Raw genomic sequence first — 22218 nt, forward strand, 5'->3', positions numbered from 1 at the left:
GGTGGCTGAGGATTGCAGTTCTAAGCTAACTGGAGCAAGAAAGTCTGTGGGAATCTTGTTTTCAATTTACGACCAAAAAGCTGAAAGTTGAGCTGTGGTTCAAGTGGTAGAGCACTAGCCTTGAGCAAAAAAGCTCAAGGACAGCGCTTGAGGCCCTGCCTTCAAGTTCCCAGATGGACACACACACACACACACACACACACACACACACACACACACACACACACACACACACACACACACACACACACACACACACTATCACCCATTGGCGTGCCTTTCTCCTGAATCTGGTGGTATAGAAAGCTAGCAGACTGCAGCAAAGAGTGGAACATCATCTGCTTATGAGACTGTGGTGACAGTATTTGTTTATGAAAATAATGTTCATAAATATGCAGATGTGGGCAGAACAGTCCTCCAGGTGTGGTCATCCACATGTGGTCATACAGGTGTGGCCATCCACATGTGACCATCCATATATGACTATCCACATGTGACCGTCCATGTGTGACCATCCAGGTGTGGCCATCCACGTGTGACCATCCACGTGTGGTCATCCAGGTGTGATCATCCATGTGTGACCATCCACGTGTGGCCATCCACATGTGGCCATCCACATGTGACCATCCACATGTGACCATCCATGTGTGGTTGTCCAGGTGTGGTCATTCATGTGTGATCACCCACATGTGACCGTCCACATGTGACCGTCCATGTGTGGCCATCCACGTGTGGTCATCCACATGTGGTCTGTTGCTCTGGGGACTACCGGGCTGTTTCCTGCCAATCCTTGTCAGTATGCCTCAGGCAGCTGCATCAGTTAAAATATTTCCCGTAGAGTGTCCCCTGCTGAACAATAGATACTGCCTCCTTGTTCCTTATGTAAAGAAACGTGAGAGCCCATCCTCCACTCATTGTATTTGAAATCTGAAATTTACAGCATTGTATTTTATTTAGATAAATGCTAACCTATATAAAAAGCTTCCTGTGTTAATGTCAGATTATTTCCATGTTTTAAAGTAGGTCTTTTTTACTCTTAAATTTATCCTAATGAAAGTGTAAAATATATGCATATTTGTATGTATATGTAACACTATAGATTGGTAGACAGATTGTTGATGTAAAATTCTTTGTTCAGAGAAAATATTCCCCAATATTTATTTGAGAAATTAATGAAGATTTTAATTCATTTTAAAGATTGGAATATCAGAAAGCCAAGATTGCAAATCTAATTAGGGAAGATGAAATTTTATTTCATGGTGTTTGATTTATATATTGTGCCTCTCCCCCCAAAAAGTATTTCAATTGTGTGTTAGTTTTAGAAAAAGTTCCATTTTGAAACCATAATTAGGTGATTTTTCTGTTTGCCTATATCCAGAAGCTTAAATTATCCTTTGCATAAAACACTTAACAGAAATAACCAAAATTATTGCCAAGATCCTAATTATAAGAATGCAGAAGTGCTCTCATATGCTACTCATATATTTTCACAGTATTAATTGCTTACTATTGTATTTGTTTTCATTTATATTTTTGTTATGTAGTTATTCTATTTATATTTGTTATTCACTGTAGCAAAAAGGTAAAAACAATTAGGCACTTGAGTGATTAATTTGTATTTGACTAAGTAGATTGCTACTCTGTTTTTGTATCTTTTTCAAGCTGCATATGATCTTGTATTATACTGGAATTGCCAATATATTGAGTATTGTGTGATACTTAAGGATGGCCAGTATTTACAGAAGTTTACATATTAATGCATAAATCATTTGTTTTGTTGTTGCCTTCATTGTGCCTTATTTGAAATAAAAATAATGAAACTATTTCAAATACATGTACTTCTATGTCAGAGTGACTGTATATAAGAACAGAAGGGTTTAGGTACATTGTCAATTCCTTCCCCCCTGTGATTCTATTTTTCACATGCGTTTGTTTCTGGCTTGTGTAAACCTGCACGGGTCCTTAGTATTTCATGGGACTTTTATTCTCAAAGACCTCATTCTTTCATTAACCCATATTTATTGCACTAGGGGAGATGCTCAGGGAGCATGAGGAAAAGCAGTGTTGCATTCTAACAGGGAAAGACAACAACCATAGCAAGTACATTATATGTTACAAAGGGGCAAGTACTGTGGGAAAGGAAAACAAGGTAAGGGGCCAAGATAAGAGAGATGGCTAGGGAAATATCCTGAGCAGAGACTTAAAGGTAGAGAAGGAGTTGGCCTCAAGGATCCCTGAGGGATGAGTTTTCTAGGCACAAGGAACAGCCTGTCGTTCAACAGTCTCAGGGAGCCCAGGAGGGCAAGAGTAAGAGAAACCAGCTTGGTGCCAGTGGTTCATACCTGTAATCCTGGTTACTTGGGAAGCTGAGAACAAGAGGATTGTGGTTTGAGGCTGACCTGGAATGTAAAGACCGTAGGACCCCTTTCTAGATGCATAGCTAGGTACGGCATGTACCTGTCATTCCAGCCTACATGGTAGGCAAGATTGGGAGGATTGAGATGCCAGACATCTCATGGGGGCACACGTCTGTGATCACAGCAATAATAAGTCAAAAAGTAGGCAGATCTTATGGATGCTCACCTAGGAGAAAACAAGACACCATGCTAAAATTAACCAGTAAAAAAAAAAAAAAAACAGGACTGGAGGCATGGGGTAGTGCTTAAGTGCCAGTCTAGCAAGCACAAGGCCCTGATAACTGTCAAAAGTAAAGATAAAATAAACCAGAGCTGACTATATTGCATACCATAGGTGTGGTAAGAGCATTTACAGCTTGATATAGGGGGTTGGTCTTAAAGGAGCGATGTGAGCTGACAGGTTCCAGCAGTCTTCTGACTGGGGTCTGGGAAGATGAGAGAAGGAACAGGGAGACAACTTTAAAATCCAGGCAGAAGATGATAATGTGGAAGCAATGAAGGAGGTGAGAATCTCTGGGAAGGGATGGTTTGGGTCATATTCTGAAGGATAAAGCCCACTGACTTGGAGATTTGACAAGAATAAAGAGTATCTAGGATGATTCCAAGATCTTTGGCTTGATCACTCTGAAGGACTGAGTTCCCAGTAGTGATGTTTTGGAGCAGGAAGAAGGTGGGGGGTTGACCACAGGATTTCACATTGAGTAGGCCATTGATGACTGATGGATGATTTCTGTGGAGTGATGGAGTGAAGGTAAAAGCCTGACCAGACTGAATTCAGGAAAGAAGGAAGGAAGAGGAAGAAGACGGGAGGAGGAGGAGTTGGAGGAACTGGAGGTGATGAATAGACAGCTCCTGAGAAGAGTCTCAGTGGGTTTCTAATTTCACTTTCCCTTGAATGGCACTGTCCTTCCATAGTACCTCTTTGTTGAAATTCAGTTCTCACATGAATTCTGTAATCTTACATTTGTACATTTTTTCAGTCTTCTTTACATACTGGCATGGAGTATCCCAAGGACCCTGAAGGAGAATGCTTCTACCAGACACATCTTTTCTAGATGTAGAGTGGAAACAAGGACATTTCAAGGAAGAAGACATGTGCAGACACGTTTAGGGGACCGTGAGAATAGGGACCGTCCTGGTGTGGTTCCATGTGTTTAACCACATGCAGATCCAGGGTGATTGCACATGAAGCCGGAAGGTAGTCCCAGAAAAAGGATGACGTCCTCTGGAAATTCAGACAGTTCTAACTGACCTAGAAATGGTAGGACCCAGAAACTGGCCATGCATGGAGTTGGCTTGACTCAAGTTGGAGGCACTGGAAGAAGTACAGAAAATGGAGGGAGTAGTAGGGAAATGTGGAAGGCCACAGGTCTGTGTCATACCCAGGGTTTGGCATTACCGAGATTCAGAAAAAGATGGCAACACATAACAAGGTCAAATCCTAGCAAACAATAGCCTGAGGGGCCATCCAAATACAAGTGCTATCTAAAGGTGTGTGTGAGAGGGAGTGCAAAGAGAACACAGGTGACAGTTCTGAGAATGAAGTACTACAGAGTGAGAAGGGGGACGAGCAGAGGAGACAAGTCAGAATCAGGTCCTAGAGGAGAGCTTCAAGTCACAGAAGCAAGAGAACAGAGTGTAGAGAAGTCAGCTCTGACAAGCTGGAGAATGACCTCCAAGAGAGGATAAAGGGAGTTTGTGTCTGACACATTTCTGTAGCTGCCACAGTAAGCTCACGTCATGAAGATGTGTGTTGGAGTCTTCTGGAAGTCTGGCTGCGCTGGCAGGGCCAATGAGAGAGGCTAGAAGGGATTCCTAGATTAAGGAATGTTCGTAAGTGAGCCAAAAGGATAAGCACTTCCATATAGCCAGGAAATCAAAGGTACTTGGCAAGATTATATATATCAGACAGAATTTTCAATGTTATTCTTTTCCTTTATGGTCTTTTAAATTTGGGAACCTACTATCACTCAATATTAACAGAACAAACTTAGTATTGTCTATCGTCGTAATTTATCGGCTTTTGTGATATGCATGTACTTTTTATTGTTTGCAGCCCTGGGGATTTGACTAAAGGTCTTGCATTTGCTAGGCACAAGCTCCACCACTGTAGCCACATCACTATACGTTTTGTTTAGATTTGTTTTGCCCGTCATGGGGCCTGAACTCTGGGCCTGGGCGCTGTCCCTCAGCTCTTCAGTTCAAGGCTAGCACTGTACCACTTGAGCCACAATGCCACTTCTGGCTTTTTCTGCTTGTGTGGTGCTGAGGAATCAAACCCAGGGCCTCATGAATACAAGGCAAGCACTCTATCACTGAGCCACCTTCCCAGCCCTATACATTAATTTTTAAGTGATATGTATATCTTTTTTATTCTTAATTTCTTCCAGTGAAATATCCTAGCTTCCACAAAAATAAAATAAAGCTATTTAGTATTTTATTGTAGCCCACAAAGATCATCCTGGCTATTACTATATGTTCATTATATCATAAAACTCCTGAATTTAAAATATGCAAGGAATGCTTTGCTATTTACAGAGTAAAGGAACTCTCTCTCTATATATTTATATATGTGTGTGTATGTATATATATATATATATATGTGTGTGTGTGTGTGTGTAGTAAATTTTTTTCACTAGATGCTTTCCAGAACATCAAAAGGAATTATTTCTGTATTCCTGTATAGAAAGAAGACATCTGAAGTCATATTTCAGGATAAAGCTGTCAAAATATAATTGGCTCCGTATTATGACATCCTTACCACTAAAATAATCTTGAAATAAAATCTTTGAATCTCTAGACAATGTAAATGAAGCTGCCTTAAGATAAAACCGCAGGTCTGAACTTTATGGCCGCTACTTCTGTATAATCATTTAGGTAAGGTTAATATCACTGTCACTGTTTAAACTCATACAGTTTTTGCCAATATTGCCATTCTGAAACAAGCCCTAGATCTCTTAATTAGGCCACGAGTTCCTTTCTCAGTCCTTTGCTCTCCAGTTCTAAGCCTGACAAGGTGGTAGTTTGGCCAGTCGTAATTTGAAAACTCGCTGCCGATGTGGAGCTGCTGGTGTCTACTCAGTGTTCCCTCTGCTCAGCTGCAGTGGGGCCAGGTGAAAAGGTGTCTCCTAAAAGTACCTTTACATGGTAATCTTCACAGTGTCACTTGTGCTTGTATACATGCAACTTCTTCAGGAAATCTTGCTTTAGATAAGTAGTTTTTAGTCTTCTCGCCTTTTCTCTGTTGCCTGGGAAACACACTCCATTTAGGAACATTTCTCATTTCACACAGAGGTTAGGAAGGGCTTCAGAGTGGTACCCGGAGCTTACGTGCTGGAAAAAGGCCCTCAAGATCTCTTTGTGTACAAGGGATCCCTCCCCTCTCCTGTTCCCCTACCCCCTTGAGAATCGCCCTTCTCTGGCTTGGGGCCAGTATCCAGAAATCACCCCAGCTCAGAGCATGGAGGGCTGCCGGAAAAGCAGGTGTAAACCTCTCAATTGTCTCTCCACAATGAGCATCAGGGCTCTGAAGTCTCTCTGGTGGGAACATGTTGTCTAGCTGCCCTTCCTGGCGCCCAGGCCAGGCCTTGTCAGCGGCTGGGGAAGCCTCAGACCTGGCAGATTTCCCTGTGCCTGCTGGGCCCAGCCACCTAGAAGAGCATGGAAAACTCAGCAAACTTGTATAAATAGCAGTTAATGATTATGACCTAGATTTTTATAGAACATCTATAAAATAAAAGATTTTTACATATTATAAAACTGAGTAAGCTCTGTGTTTCCCACAGCAGCAAATTGCCGGCCTCTTTCCTCCTAAGAACTAGTTGTAGTGCTTTGTAAACCAAATGCACCCCACTAACCATGGGGCTGCACAGATGAAACAAAGAAAAGCATTTTTCGTCATCTTTCTCTCTAACCAGATTTACCACATTTCATTACTTCTGCTGCCTGCTCTTGGTCTTTGGTCCCCAAGGAAATAACTAGATGAAATTGAGATGAGAAAGAGGGGGGAAAAAAGGGAAAAAATCCATAAAGTAGGATATTTAATACCCCAGGTTGCAACTATCCAATCAGGTCACACAATGAATAAATTTAGCTCTTGTTAACCTGATTTCAAGTGCAGTTCCATTCTGAGGCACAATGAGAAACAGAATGTTTGTTCCACATTATCAGAAAATATTTCTATCAAAACACAGGGCTTTGGCTCTCCCTACTCTATAGGAACATGGATGACCCACAAGCAGGGTCTGCTTTTAAAGACCACTGACCCTTGGATTTGTCCTGTCAACTCAAAAACAATTTTTTGCTTAAGGAGAATATTAACCAGCACTTCCTGCATCTTACCTCCCCGCTTCTTTGCGTGTTACGTACACCTCCTGCAGCACCGTTGCCTGTGCTGTGCTGCCTAGGAAAGGACAGACACAGTGCCATCTGACAGACTCCGAACACATGTTCCTAACTGGCAGCCCCTTTAGACTTTGCCTCCCTAAACTTTCCCTAACTTCTCACTTTGTTTGAAAAGAGTCTTCAAAGCATAGAGAACCTCTAAGTCAAAAGAAAGGATTTTCAGGCATTCAGGGTTGATTATATACCACGGCTATGCAATTTCTTCCCAAGGAAAGGGAGGAGTGGGATTTCCAAATCAAACTGGTTCACTTTTGCCAGAAATTAATTAACCAGAAATTCTGCTAAAATATGAAGACAAAACTGATACCCTGTCATGACCCCTCCAAACCTGCCTGAGGTTTTCTCCACTGTTATATCTACCTCCAGCTCCAACATCTTTTTTGTAATTATAACACTCTCTGGAGAGTGCTCATTCCTGTCCGTTCTTACAAGATTGGAAACCAGGCACAGTTTGGACCCATTTCCCTTGTTGCAGAAGATGTGAAGATATTATTTAGTCATATTCAGAGAACCTCAGCCACACCATGGTTGACTCAGCCATGGGAACCAGCCATCAAACAGTAGTTGATGGAAATGCAGTGAAGGAATTCTGAAGCTTTAGTTTAAATTTCTGTAAATCCACAAATCACTAATTTTAAGGAATTTAGTACTATTTAAAGGACAAAAACACCAGCTGTCTGACCTTGAGAATATTCAACTTTGAAAGAGGTTGGGCTTAAAGACAGGGCTGTACTGTGGGCTGTGGAGGCCTGTGGTTGTCTGCAGCAGTTTAACCTCAAACAGCATGAAGGCCTCTTCGTCCTTGTTTGAAGTTTATTTCTTCTCTGGGACTTAAAACTGTGCTCTCTGCCCATGCTGTTAACTGGGGTTTCTTGGCCACATCTGTCCCACATCTGAGACCATCACATTTGTGCCTGTCATCATGGGAAGTTCTATGCTAACAATTACTGGCATATTTTGTTTTACTTCTCCATCAGTCTTCAATTCCACAAGTCCTTATTTACCCTCAGCCTAATGAGAGAAGGCATCACACAGTGGTCAGTCTCTCTAATAACTATTGGACCCCACAGCCATGAGTTGGTCAGATCAGGACTGCCACATTTCAGCTTCTCTCCACATGATGGTCAGGCCTAATTATGGAAAATCACCCAGCAGCTACCAGATGCTCAGGTCATCCTGGTCCCAGCCAGACTCACATAGGACTTTTACCCAAGTTTTCTAAAATAAGATCACTTATAAATGTTGCTGTTAACAATGCAGGAGGTTTTTGGTCAGCAATCGTGCCTTGAAAGTTTCTTCTCCTCTCCTCCCCTCCCTTCCCCTCCCCTCCCTTCCCTTTCCCTCTCTTCTCCTCTACTTTCCTCTCCTTTCCCTTTTGTGCCAGTTCTGGTTCTTGAATTTAGGGCCTAGGCATTGTCCCTGAGCTCTGTACTCTACCACTTGAACCACAGCTCCACTTCCACCTTTTTGGAGGTTAACTGGAGATAAAAGTCTTAGAAACGTTGTTGTTCAAGCTGACTTGGAACCTTGATCCTCAGATCTCAGCCTTCTTAGTAGCTAGGACTATGGGTGCGAGGTACCTGAGCCCAGTTCCACTGGATTTCTGTTGCACACTAACATATCCTCCCTGTGGATCTCAAACGTTCTCAGGACTGCATGCTAAGCATCTTAGAAACTGCCAGTTCACCAAGAAATTCACAAGAGATAAACAAAAATATATTGTGCAGTTTGGCTTTCTGTTCTAATCCTGTCAGTGTAAACAAAAAAGAATTAGAGAAAGATCCTCTGAACAGTACTGATTTTTATCTGGGAAAAGCATTTCAGTGGGAATACAGGAGCACATTCAGAAGGTTTTTAAAGATAAAGAGGAGAGTTTCATCAGATACGTTGAAGCAATCTCCTTGGTCACAATGATTAATAGTAAGAGTCGTGTCAGGCCAAGGTTGAATGAGCAGTTCATTGAAACATTGAAGGATATCTTCTGGGCAAATATCTTGTAGAAGAGTTCTTTTTGAGTAAGGTTGCAGCGGTCTAATGCAGGCTTCTGGCTGTGACAGTTTTCTGTGATGGCGTCTATTAGGATAAGGGGGGGGAAGGGTAAGAGCTCTTCCTTCAAAACCTGGCTTTATTTGGTTTTCGCTGTTGAATTGACACAAAAGACTTTACTTTTTACTTTGGTGATGTTTATATTTATTTCATAATTGTCTGAAATATCTGTGGAGGAAGTACTTTTCACTGCCTTTATGCCTTATGGCCGACACTGTAAAATTAAATATGCTTCTTCTCTCCTATTGTGAGTTTTCCCCTCAAATTGACACCATTTATCTTTTTCAGAAGCGTGTGTTGCTTAAGCATTACTCCTGGCTGGGCTCCATAAGGGACAAGTGTTCAAATCAGTCTAGAGGCTCTGCAAAGCCAGAGGCCCACCCCTGCAAGTGAGGTGAGGAGACCTGCGCCAGAGACTGTGGGCAGGGGGTTCGCCATCTGCCTGGCTGCTGCTGTAAGGTGGCAGAGCTGCAGTCCTCTTTTGCCTTTGGACTGATTCTCGCACCATTCCTCAGGCCTTCAGGTGCAATCTGGCACTACACCACCCACTCTCTCCAACTTGCATTAGAAGAACACAATGTTTTGGGGGTCTCCGTAAGTATTGTGGCACTCTCTTTACCATTCTTCATTATTCCCCTCATTGGCCATTTCTCTAGAGACCATGAATAGGGGGTTCAAAGCGTTCTCAGTTCTTTCATACAAGTCTGTTTCTTTTCATGTCTGAGACAGCAGACAGTCCAGCTATTGCTCAGTGGTATCTGGTTGGAGGCCCATTCAGATATTCACAGCAAATGCTCCCGTGACCTCTGACACCTCTGTTCCTTCTCCTTAGCCTGTGAAGAATTGGCTTCCCTGTCAAGCTCAAAGCAAAGCACGCCCACTGCCCAAGAGGAATGTGTTTTGTTTCACTTCTGTGTGGAGCATGAGGTCAGAGAGCGCTAATTCTCACAACTTCACAGGCTCAGTACCCTCACTGCCTATGAACCATGTTTCCAGGTGCCATATTACCAAGAGGAGCGGGAAATGCTCCAAGCTTGAGAGGGACCGCAGAGCTGTGGAAATGTCCAGAATCTTACAGTCAGTAGATCTGAATTTCCACAGAGAGAGACTTACTGGTCTTCTTTCTCTCTCTCGGTTTAGTGGGACCATCCCAAAGATTCCCAGGGAAGTGTGAGGAGAGGCAGGGGTGGGCATGCTGACCCCATGTCCGTTCTGAAGGGCGCACTGGAGAGCTTTCATTCTATCTGGAATCTTACCTTAATGGTTGGAGCTGTTGTTTCTTCTGTTTCATTGCAGCCTAGAGAGGTGGACAGCTCCTGCGCTCCGTGGGGCCAACCGGGAGCTGGGATTGTGATATTCCTGGAGCTTCTCCTGGGTGCATACCAGCCTTAACATCTCGGCCTCCCTGCTGGGCCTTCCTTCCCACCTAGCTCCACCTTCAGCTGTGGCACCAACCCTCTCTGGGCCACCCTCCCACGGGCCTGGTCAGGCTGCCCTCTTTGGTGAGGCTTCTCCCAGTCCTGCTGTGGGAGTCCCAGGCCCACCCCTGTCCTCTCCTCCAGGCCAGGCCAGAGGTGCTGAGGCCAAGCCGTGGCTTTCAAAAGTGACCTTCACGGACCATCAGGCTTCTCTCGACAGGAAGCCAGTTGGCATCTCTGAACTTTCCAGCCCACAGGGCAGAAGAATTCATTGAGAAGTATTTCCTGAATACTTAAAAAAAAATTTTGTTGTTGTTGGTTGTGGGGCCTGAACTCTGGTCCTGGGAGCTGTCCTTCAGCTCTTCAGCTCAAGGCTAGCACTCTACCACTTGAGCCACAGCGCCACTTCCAGTTTTTTTCTTTTTGCTTATGTGGTGCTGAGGAATCGAACCCAGGGCCTCATGCATGCAAGGCAAGCACTCTACCCCTGAGCCACCAAGCTCTGGGGACTGGTAACACCCAGAAAGCAGGGCTTGAAATCAAGAGTGTAGCTAGTGTCAGGCTAGTGTCACTGCTATTTCAGGCCACAGACACCAACTTCAAAACCACCCTGGGGCTTATTCAACTCTCATTGAGGAAAAGAACAGGTCAGACCCATATTAGGAGCAAACAAAAAGAACTAAAGTACTTGCAGACTACAGCTAGCCCCAGGGTTCTTTCTTCATAGACTTTAGAAAATGTGTACCCAGGTCTAAGTCTCTGAGCATGTTCTCAAGAAATACTGCTACTCACATTATTAAAAGCTCCCCAGAGACCATGGTTGGTGCTCAGGAGTCCAGCTTATATATTATGGTCTCATGTTTCTGGGCTTGAAATACCACAGTGAACATTCCAGTATTAAAATGCAGTGCTCAGTGCTTGTGGACGTCAGAATGCATCCAGGATTTCTCTGGCACCTGCAGACATTGAAAGTCTGGGGAAAAGGTATTTAGCAAGTGCTTGCACCTTGTCGCAGCTTGCAGCTTCAAAAGCACTTTTAAATGTTTTAAAGATGTTTATTTCTCACTGCCTTATCTGTGAGAAGCTGGCTATGATACATGAAAGTTAAGCTAGGCCATTACTACAGTCAGGCTGGATTAAGAGAACAAAAGGCAACTTGTTGACAGCCATCTTGTCTGTTTCTCCATGAGCCAACTGGAGGTATATGGCTTCAGAAGGAAAGCCCAGCTGAGCTGAGGATGCCAGAAGGATAGGCAGGCAGAGACCTAGACCAAATCAAAATTGCTGAATTTTACATCTCGAAAAGAAAATACCTTACTCAGAGCCCTACACAGCAGGAAGGTGGAAGTTCCTTCCTGGATCCCTTTTGGTTGTTTGATTTGGCTTTTGTCTTAATTTAGGCTTTTGTTTTTGCTTTCCGCTTCTTCCTTCTCTACTTCCTATCAATACCCACACACAAGAAACAGTGGCAGAAAAGTCTAACTACATGGAGAACAGCAAGACCTGTCTGGGAAAAGGCAGGGTCAGGAACAGACTGGTGTGTCTGAGTTCCACGGCCCAGGGCTAATGAGTGGTGAGCAGAACATGGCTCCACACAAGCCCAACACAAAAGGAAGGTCTGAATGCAACAGCCCCACGAGAGGAATCCAACTGAGCAGAAAGAGGAAAGAGCCATGCACCTAATTCCATGGTGGGCGAGTGCTACACAGAGTGGCAGCCATGGGGTTTCCTGCCCCCAGTGGAAAAGTCACACTAAACTGTCATAAAACCTACTTCACCACCAGGATGCCTGCACACACTGCACACACTCAGACCTGTGGGTCTCATTGCATGGGATCAGGTGGATTTCCGCATGGTAGGAGGAGCGCCATGTGCCTGTCCTTTGGGGGCGAGGACAAATCAGAGGGCCCCACTCATCCTGGGAGCAAAATGGCACAAGGTTGGAAATGTCCATAGTTTAATATACTTATTCCTGGGAGGAGTATCCAGCAGAGACCAGGATGTGGGAGTGCCTGGCCTCACCTGGGAAATTCAGAAGTAGAGTTTCCCCATAAGAGTCCAGCTGGAGCAGCATGAGATAGCTCCTGCGCTTCTGCCATAACAAGCCTGACTCAAGCAGCAGCCTCAGGGACCTCACTGTTTCTGACCCGTTCGTGGAGTGCTGCAGGACACACAGCACAACCGAGTGGGGACAGGTGTGGGTTTCAGGAGCAGCAGAGTGCCTGCTCACCCACTAGCTGGAGTATACCTGTTCAAACCACGTCCCCGAGCAGGAACTGAGGCTGGAAGAAAGCTGGCTGTGTTTCCTTCTTCTTCAATCATTAGTTTATTCTAATTCCCCCTTATATTGTCACCTTTCTCCATGACAGCTGAAATACAAACCTATACACAGGTGTGTGTGTGTGTGTGTGTCTGAAGGATTAATTTCAGTTACCTGCAACCATCACATTTCAGTCCCTTCTTCCAATTCCCCTCACTCCATTTCTCTTCCCTCACCATCCCTTCTCTTAAGAACTTACCCTCATTACCCTCCACATAGTACGCTTACCCTTCTTGCTCCCTAAGGTACCATACAAAAACCTTAACTCTTCTGCATATATAAAATGACTGAGTTGTACATAATGTAACCATTAATACCTTACTGTTTGTAAATATTTTCTTGGATTTTGAGCTTGTAACATTATTAGATACAACCCCACAGCACCAAGGAGAAATGACTCATTGAGCTAATATTAAGTTCTATGAGAATACAGAGTATAATCCAAAGTGTCAACTTGCAGCAACTCAAAACCAAAACCACATTCTGGCAACTCAAAGCCAAAACCACAAGGGTCTTCAAATAAATTAATTCCATCAAAAATATAAGAAAATGGGGTAAAATATAAAATTAGGGAAATAAAAAACATATAGAAAACAATTACACAACAAAGGACCCAAAAGACAGAAAAATACAAGAACTGACATATATTGAGCTCAAAGAAATGATTATTATAATGTTCAGTGAAATTAAAGAGTACATATATGAGTAAATACATGAATTAAAAGAGAATGAATACAAGTAACTAAAATAAATTTAATGAGGGATTGGAAAGGAAAACTGGGAGAGAAAAAGGGAAGGGGTGACATTGTCCAAAAAGAAATGTACCCTTTGCTTGACTTATGTAATTGTAACCCCTCTGTACATCACCTTTATGACACTTTTAAAAAGGCAGCTCTTCAAAAACAAAGAGAAGAATAAACACTTTTTAAAAATTCAATGAGAATGCAAATAAAAATCCAAATGAATATACCAAGTAAATACAAATAAACAGCTAAATGAGCTTAAACAGAAATACAAAAGAGATCAAAGAAGTCATATTTAAAATAGATGAAACCGGGCACTGGTGGCTCATGCCCGTAATCCTAATTACTCAGGAGGCTGAGATCTGAGAATCAAGGTTCAAAGCCAGTCTGGGCAGGAAAGTCCATGATACTCTTATCTCTAATAAACCACAAGAAAACTGGAAGTGGCGCTGTGGCTGAAGCGGTAGAGCACTCGCCTTGAGCTGAAGAGTGCAAGGACAGTGCCCAAACCCAGAGTTCAAGCCCCATGACTCACAAAAAAAAAATACATAAAATAAAAAATAAAACTAGATGAAGTAGAGGTTCAATGCAAGTCATGGAAAAGGATCTCAATAAAGATTGAAATCCTGAAAAATGACCAGATTGAAGTTTTGGAGATGAAAAATAAGGTGGAAAGTCTCTGCAGCAGAGTAGGTGATATGGAAGTCATGCCTTGAAGATAGATGAAACATGGAAATGTGTGAGACCTCAAAGGAGCATAGTTAAAAGACCAAACCTATGAATGATACGGAGTGAGGAGAGTAAAGAGGTGATATCCAAGGACATAGGAAATATACTCAAAGTAATAGCAGTAAATCTTAAGAAAGAAAATCTTTTTTTTGGGGGGGGGTCCAGTCGTGGGGCCTGAACTCTGGGCCTGGGCACTGTCCCTCAGCTCTTCAGCTCAAGGCTAGCACACTACCACTTGAACTACAGCGCCACTTCTGGCTTTTTTCTTTTTGCTCATGTGGTGCTGAGGAATCGAACCCAGGGCCTCAGGCATGCAAGGCAAGCGCTCTACCACTGAGCCACCTTCCCAGCCCCAAGAAAGAAAATCTTAAGAAAGGAAAGGTCATCCAAGTACAAGAGGCTTTTGGAAGACCCAACAGACCAGGACAATCAGAACCTCTTTAGGACATAGTATAGTTAAGACTAGAAAAAAAAAAAAAAACAGAGAATAAGGAAATAATAATGAAAGCTGCAAAAAAGAAGTCATTTATAAGAGGAAACCCATCAAATTTCTCAACAAAAACCTTAAAAGCTAGGAGGGTTTGGAATGATGAAGCTGAAAACATAAAAGTAACTTTATTTTTATTTTGCCAGTGAACATCTTACCCAGTGAAGCGATCATTTATAACAGAAGGACAAATAAAAGCATTCCATGATTTAAAAAATAAAATTTAAATTATCACCACTAAACCAGCATTGAGATATGGAGGTATCCTTTATAATGAAGAGCTGAATAGCTGATGCAATTTATTGAATATTGTTCAGAAAGTGAAAAACAGGATGGATATATGGGAACACTTTCAGTGTTTAAGTGGAGAGACTATAAGTTAGAGACAGGGTGTAATCAAAACAACTGAGGGCTGGGAAGGTGGATCAGTGGTAAGTGTATACCTCGAATGCATGGGGCCCTGGGTTCAATTCCTCAGCACCACATAAGCAGAAAAAGCAGAAAGGGGTGCTGTGGCTCAAGTGGTAGAGTGTTAGCCTCGAGCTGAAGAGCTGAAGGACAGCGCCCAGGCCCAGAGTTCATGCCCCACAACCGACAAACAAAAGATTTAAAAAAAAATCTATAACTGAGTCCCTGTGAGGACACACTCAGTGACCAGGGGAAGTCTTGTCTTGCTCAGCAAGCTGCCCTCAAGAGTCTTCAAGTTGGCAAAGTGTCAGGCAGAGAATAGTTGGCTGCGCATTAGGAGGAGGTTTGAAAGACAAAAAAGAAAGAGATCGAAGCCGGGCGCTGGTGGCTCACGCCTGTAATCCTAGCTACTCAGAAGGCTGAGATCTGAGGATCGCGGTTCAAAGCCAGCCCGGGCAAGAGAGACTGTGAGACTCCTATCTCCAATAAACCACCAGAAAACCAGAAGTGGCGCGGTAGCTCAAGTGGTAGAGCGCTTGCCTTGAGCTGAAGAGCTGAGGGATAGCGCCCAAGCCCAGAGTTCAAGCCCCACGACTGACCAAAAAAAAAAAAAAGAAAGAAAGAGATTGAATTCCAATGAAAGAGCTATCACCGGGAAAGGACCTTGGAGAAAGAACAGAAATGTTCTCAAATCATTTGCAATACAATATTGTTCTTTATCTTTTATCTGGAAAACTCAACATTTCACATCTACACTTCTGGATTTGGTGGGGAAATTTGCAAAGATATGTGAAGTACATCCATTAAGATGTTGTTTTGGGCTACGTATAATAGAAAAATAATGCTTTAAATGGAAAGGAAGTACACAGACCAAAGCTAATACAGCAGATCCAGGATAAGATCCAAGGTCCTTCAGATTTTATGTTCTAGACAGTGGCTTCCATACATAAAAATAACTAATCATCAAAGTACCCACTAGAGCTTCTGTCATCACATTTGCCTTTAAGGCAACTGGAGGTAGAACAGGAAAGAGTAAAAAGTACACAGTGCCTTTTGAAATGAAACCAACCTCATGTTGTCTTTAATAACACTCTAGTTCAAGAAAATAAACCAATAGTAATGTGCATGCATATGAGTGATGTGCTGTGAGTGTGCACAGTGTAGTGTGCATGGTGTGTGTGTGTGTGTGTGTGTGTGTGTGTGTGTACACATTCATGCACAGTGGGGCATGAGGCTCAGTGGTACCTCTGCAGTAAGTCAGCTGTCATGACCCACTAGGACAGCTGTCTTCAGGGGCAACTGTCCAGTGAGACCTCTGCTCCCCTTAACTAAGTGACCGAAAAATACCGGCATCCTTCTTCTCTGATCAGCAATTTTTACTGCAGTAAATTACATGCAGCATCTAATTTACCCTTATATTATCTTAAAGTTTACACACATTTCACTACATTTACAATGTGTCACAACCATAATTGTTTTTAAGTTCCAGAATTTCCCCATCTCCCATTTCAAATGAAATCCAAAACACACGAAGAAGTCACTCCCTACCTGTGAACCCCTCCTCCCAGTAATTATCCATCTGTTCTCTGTCTCCATGGGCCGCCATCTCTGGATAACGTGGTACCATGCAGGCTGCTACCGTTGGTGTCTGGGCCTTGCCTTCTGCCTGCTCGAGAGTTTTACCCAGGGCAACAGATGTCAGAGCTGTGCTTGGTTTTGCCACAATTTGTCTCCCTGCTCACCCACTGATGCGTCTTTGAGCCATTCTCTCACCCCATGGCTCTGGTTAATGAGGCTTCAATAAGAAGAGTGTACAGGAAGTGGCGCTGTAGCTCAAGTGGTAGAGCACTTGCCTTGAGCTGAAGAGCTGAGGGACAGTGCCCAGGCCCAGAGTTCAAGCCCCACGACCGACAAAAAAAAAAGAAGAAGAGTGTACAGTTACAGTCGTACACCAGTGTCCCACAGAAAAGTCCTCATGATTCTATCACCCGGTGATATCATAGCCATCTTGATTCATGACAAGTATATGGTGTTCACACCAGAACAAATCCCACCTAACAATTCATAGAGTAGCTTTTCTTAAACAATGTCTGAACCTATGTGAAGACGGGTTTTCTGGACAACTGGGAGAGGAACAACTGAGTCATCCAGCAACTCTCTGTTTAGCTGTAAGGAGCCACAAGCCCGGCCGCAACGCTGTACCACATCCATCCCCCAGCGGAATTAGAGGGCTCCACTCCCTCCACATCCACACCAGCGCTTCCTGCCTTGCTGGTGTGGCTTTGTCTGTCTTTGGGATACACAGCCACAGTGTGGATGCAGAATCATATCCCACAGTGGTTTTGCTTGCCATGGTCCCGATGAGTAATGACCTTCAACTTCTCTGCACATGGCCATTTGCTTTTTACATTTTAGTTTTAAATATTTACCCCTTCCACTTAATTTTGAGTTCTGCTTCTCCATCGCTTCCTTTTCTCCAAAGCTGGCATCTCTGAATTACAATATTAATTGCACAGTATTAAACTGTATTTTCATTCCCTTTCCATAAACCTTTTCCATTTATACTTTCTATCTACAAGTAGAATTGTTCTCTTGTTCTATTTCCCTCTAACTCATTCTCCTATCCCCTAAGCCTTTTCTTAACTTTACCTATCTCCATACTGGGTAACTAGATGACACAAACATCATTCATTTCCCCTCATTTACTTGTCTTCTGTTACTTGAGTTTTGCTTTAGTTTTTATTGTCTCTTCTTTTATGGTCCTGGGCCTTAAACTCTAAGCCTGAGTGTTTTGAGCTTTTGAGAGTTTGGCCTTCCCTAGCCCCTGTCTCCAGAGACTCAGAAGGGACGAAGAACAGGAATGACGGATGGCAGCCATGACTCCCCTTAGTCCCCAGCCCAGACCGGCGTGAGAGGTCTGTGCTGGAGGCTGCTACCCTGGGCTTGAAAGTCTACCAGGCCCACGGGAGGACGGTCCACCGCCGCTGGCCATGGCGCCCCTGCGCTCTGGCTCTCATCACGGAAGGGTCTCCCTCCTGAGCGCCGCCAGGGGGCCATGGTCCTCACCACCACATCTGCCGCCTCCGAGGCTCCTCCAGGGCCAGATACACAACTTTCCTACGGGTCCCCCGAACATCTCAGCAGTACAACTGCTCTTCTGTCTCCTGTAGATCAGCAGACTAGAAAGAATCTGGTTAGAAAGAAGACCGTTAGCACGTGGCAAACACAATTCCAAGATGCGAAGCCAGCTGGTTTTGCTGTGGGTTCTTCCCCTGTCTTGTAACCAGACATGCTCCTCGGCTCTGTGAGAGCGAATCCTGGGAGAAGTCCTTTCCAGGGTTTCCCCTGAGATCTGGGGCAATCTGCACCTCTCCCAAGCGCAGGAGACCCCAGGACAGAGCGGGGGTGCTCACAGCGTTGGGGGCCTGTCCCAGGGGAACCGTGGCTCTGTGTGTCCAGTCTGACAGGAAAGAAGGCCACGTCCACGGGAGCTGGTGTGAGGACTGGCTCGTGTCTGCGTTAGGAGAGCCAGGACCGATGTGCAACTTCCTAGATGAGAAAAGAGACCCTGGAGCCTTTGGCAGGCTGGAGAGGGAAAGCAGTCCCCGGCGAGTGCCCGTTTGAAGTCCTGCTTGCCGGGAAGCCTCTCCACCGGGCGAGGCCCGCCCGACAGGGGCCTGGCTGGCAGAATGTCAATGTCTTACAGAGTTTTCCCTCCCTCCAGAGTACATTTTATGTCTCCCCAGCACACGTCATGTTCTGAGCTACTCACAAAAGCCGTCGGAGCTGCCCTCGTTTTTCCCGGTCACACTCATTTGTAATTATATTTGATGTTCGCAATGCAGCTCTGCAGCCTGGCTCTAGATGAGCATTCCTTCCCCATGATGCAAACCAATGTCCTCCAAGGCCGCTAAAATGGTTTGCTCATGGCTTCCTAGCCTCTCTTGCCATAGTTTCCTTCTGCGCCCCCTGGGGCCTTGCCAGCATGTTTCCTGTAATTGCTGCAGAGAAACTACAGAGCCTCCTGCCAGGGCCTCCAGTGTTGTCTTTGGTGCCCTGCCACCAGCTGCTTTCTAGATAAGCAGCCATAGCATGAGCCTGGCGTTGATTCACACAAACGCAAGACGCCCCCAGAATGTCTCAGCCTTGGGGCCTGTAAGAGGCAGATCAAACCCAAATAATGGGCCGATGGAGTACCAGGAGGAGGGTCCCAGAGCACCCCTCCGCTCAGAGCCATTGCCAGCAACGTTGGGGTGGGGTCTCCTCACTGCCCTGTTTCTCCACAGCTGAAACAATTCTCATGCCCTGGTGGCATATTGAGACAATAACACAATAGCCATGGAGAAAAGCTGATAGTGGTCATTTTAAGCAGGAAACCAAACCCAAGAATGATCAAAGCATTTTTTCAGAATCACAGAGGGCTGCAGTTGGAAATTCTGTCACACTCAACACGCTGAGTCTCAGCGCCAGCTGCATGCCAGGCGCTGAGCTGGGCACTGGGAACACGGAAACGCTGACACCCCGTCCCTGCCCTGATAGGAAGAATCAGCGCTCAACCTGGGGACACCCACATCTGACCACAGACAGGGACACAAGGCAGACACGGGGCCAAGGTGAGCGGCCTGTGCTCTTCAGCTCAGGGCCTCGCTGCTGTGAGCTCCCCGGGAGGTGTGAGAGAACCAGATGGTACTTTATAAAGCAAAAGCAAACAAAAAAAATGGAGCTCAAAGAGTCTGCACACACTTGGAACGGCAGCCTGGGTCCCCGGCCCCCACAGCCCATGGTTCACTGGACCTTTCTCTGACCACATCATGCCCAGAATCCCAGGACGTGGTCAAGGACGAAGGCAGGCAGGCTGCTTCCTGCACGGGTTTGCCTGTCATCGTCCCCCAAGCACTAGACCATCTTTGAGTTCAATCCCCTCCCCAGCACCTCCCCAGGGTCCCCTGCTCCACTAGTCACACAGCTCAGTTTCCCTTTGGAAAGCTCACAAGACAGAGGAGACATTCCCACACTCGGAGCAGGGGACACAGAAAGGCATGTCCAAGTGGTTCCAAGAATGAGCAGCTCAAGTGGATTTTTCAGCTAAATGACTATTTGTGTCAGAGACCATAGCATCACTATTTGCTCTTGCTCTGTGGGAACAAATACCTCTTTAAAATACAGCTATTACTTAACTACAGGAACTTTTTATTCATAATCTTGATGTACATTTTCAAAACACCCCCCTCCTCCCACCTTCCTCCAAGCCCTTGTCAAAGGCGGTGGTGATGTGTCCTCTGCTAGCCTGCACTTTAATATTTTGCAGCTGCAAGGTTGAGAAGCGCCTCCTGTTCTCGTTACTGAGCTCTTGCTTCACAGAACAGTTTCTCAGAACACTATGGCTTTAGGATAAAAGGGCAAAGTAAACCGTGAGAACTGAATAGTTCCTTTTGGGACCACAATACCTAGCTAGAAACATGATCTTCTGCACAGTTTATAGCATCGCTGCTGGTCACTGACACAGATCTGAATATCTGTCAGTCTTCTTGAGCCACCATCAGACACAGAAGTGAGCAGGGCCGGTGGTGAATTCTTACCTTCCCCTCGGCTGAACTTGGGGACCCCACAGCCCCCTCCTTCACCTGAGACTCTGAGACTTCTGCTATCTCTCAGCTCTGCTATTCTCTCTCTGTCTTTCTCTTGCGCCCTCTTCTCTCTCTCTCTCTTTCTCTCTCTCCCTCTCCTTTCCTTCTCATACCCAACAAAACCCTGTGCAGCTGCTTCAGACACACTTAGGGGGTGAGCGCGCGTGCCCCAGGCCTGCATTTGTTCCGTCAGGCTAAGGTGCAGGCTGAGATGAGCCTCGGAGATGCCTGAGCCCTGGTCCCTAGGACCTCAGCATGCTGCAGCTCGGACTAAGGATTCTGAAATGAGCAGGTTATTCTAGACAATCTGGGCGGGCCCCACAAGCAATCACAACCGTCCTCACAGAGGGGGCTGACGTGACCCCAGAGGGCCGAGCTTCCCGAGTTTGGGGGGGGGGGACACAGACCTAGGAGCAGCTGCAGCCCCGGGATGCGGGAAGTCAGTCCTGCTGTGCTCTGGCCCAGTGCGGCTGCCGTTGGACTTGGGCCTCTGGAACTGTAAGGGGATCACTGTGCTCTGCAACTGGTTTCAGCAGCCAGCGGGAACTAATGCAGGATGTGCAGTGCAGCGTGGCCTCCCTGAAATGCAGTGCGTGTTCTCGAGGAGGGGAGTCCTTCGGACCAGGGATGAATCTGCGGTGGGGGGGCGGTGGTACTCAGCGGAAGAGATGACAGCTTCCGAGTGGGGAATTTTCCACCCACATCTAGCAGACCTGCCTCTGTTTCCCCATGTAAGAACTGGAGCCCCTAGTTCCTGGGGTTGGGGGAGCTACAGACACATCACTTTACACAGAAGAGGCTGGTCAGTTTTTGAGGACATTCTGGCTGACTGAAATGCCCACTCCAGAGACATCAGGTTCTGATGGAGGAGGTTTGAGATGGAGCTTGTCCCTTGAACTTTTAGCAGCATGGCTGTAATTGCTAGTGTAGCGCTTGAAAGTCCCCCAGAAGCCCCTATGTCAGAGGCGTGGTCCCCAGGGAGGTAAAGCCTTCGAGGTGGGGTGAAGTGGAAAGTCTTTAGGGCAGGGGGTCAGGTCCTGGGACAGGGACTAAAGACCACCTCTACCTTCCTCTTCCTCTCTCTCGCAACAGAGCAGAACCTACTTCTGAACACAGACTTTTCTCCCCCCCCCCCTTCCCCAAGAAACTGTGTTGGTCTACCATTGGGGTTGGGCTAGGACAGCAGCGCCCTTTGAACCTGCCCAGCTCGGGTCCGAACAGACATCTCCACCACTGTTCATTCGTACTTGTAGGGATTCCCCCCCCCCCCCGCCACTTCGTTTAGTCTCCGATAAACCTTTCTTTATCGATTTCCGTTAGCTTCTTCCAAGGTATTAGAAGACTTAATGTCAATTTCCATTTCCAAAGCTGGTAGCAATTGAGGAAAGTGCTTTCTTCGGATCAATACTTGCTGCGGACTTGACAGTGAGCGATTAATAATTGCATAGCACATGACTTGACTAGAGGAAGAAACAAAAGATGAAAAATCAGGAGCCAAAAGGACTGCGGCCGATGCCCAGAGCCCAGTGGACGACTCCGTGGACAGGGCTTCGTGGAGGGGACTCAGTGCTGAGCGAAGCAGAAACACCACCGCACTGCGGCTGGAACTGAGCCCCTCT

General features: G+C 45.4%; 1 long non-coding RNA gene across 1 annotated transcript; it reads right to left on the reverse strand.

The window, feature by feature from the left end:
* Positions 1-20274: 20274 nt before the first annotated feature.
* LOC105993006 lies at positions 20275-22004 on the reverse strand. The gene is made up of 3 exons (XR_001175429.1): positions 21897-22004; positions 21007-21232; positions 20275-20356 (listed from the first exon to the last, which is right to left on the reverse strand). It is a non-coding gene; the product is annotated as an uncharacterized LOC105993006 (long non-coding RNA).
* Positions 22005-22218: the final 214 nt, after the last annotated feature.

This window comes from Dipodomys ordii, unplaced genomic scaffold (genome assembly GCF_000151885.1).
Source record: "Dipodomys ordii isolate 6190 unplaced genomic scaffold, Dord_2.0 Scaffold91, whole genome shotgun sequence".
NCBI classification, from domain to species: domain Eukaryota; kingdom Metazoa; phylum Chordata; class Mammalia; order Rodentia; family Heteromyidae; genus Dipodomys; species Dipodomys ordii.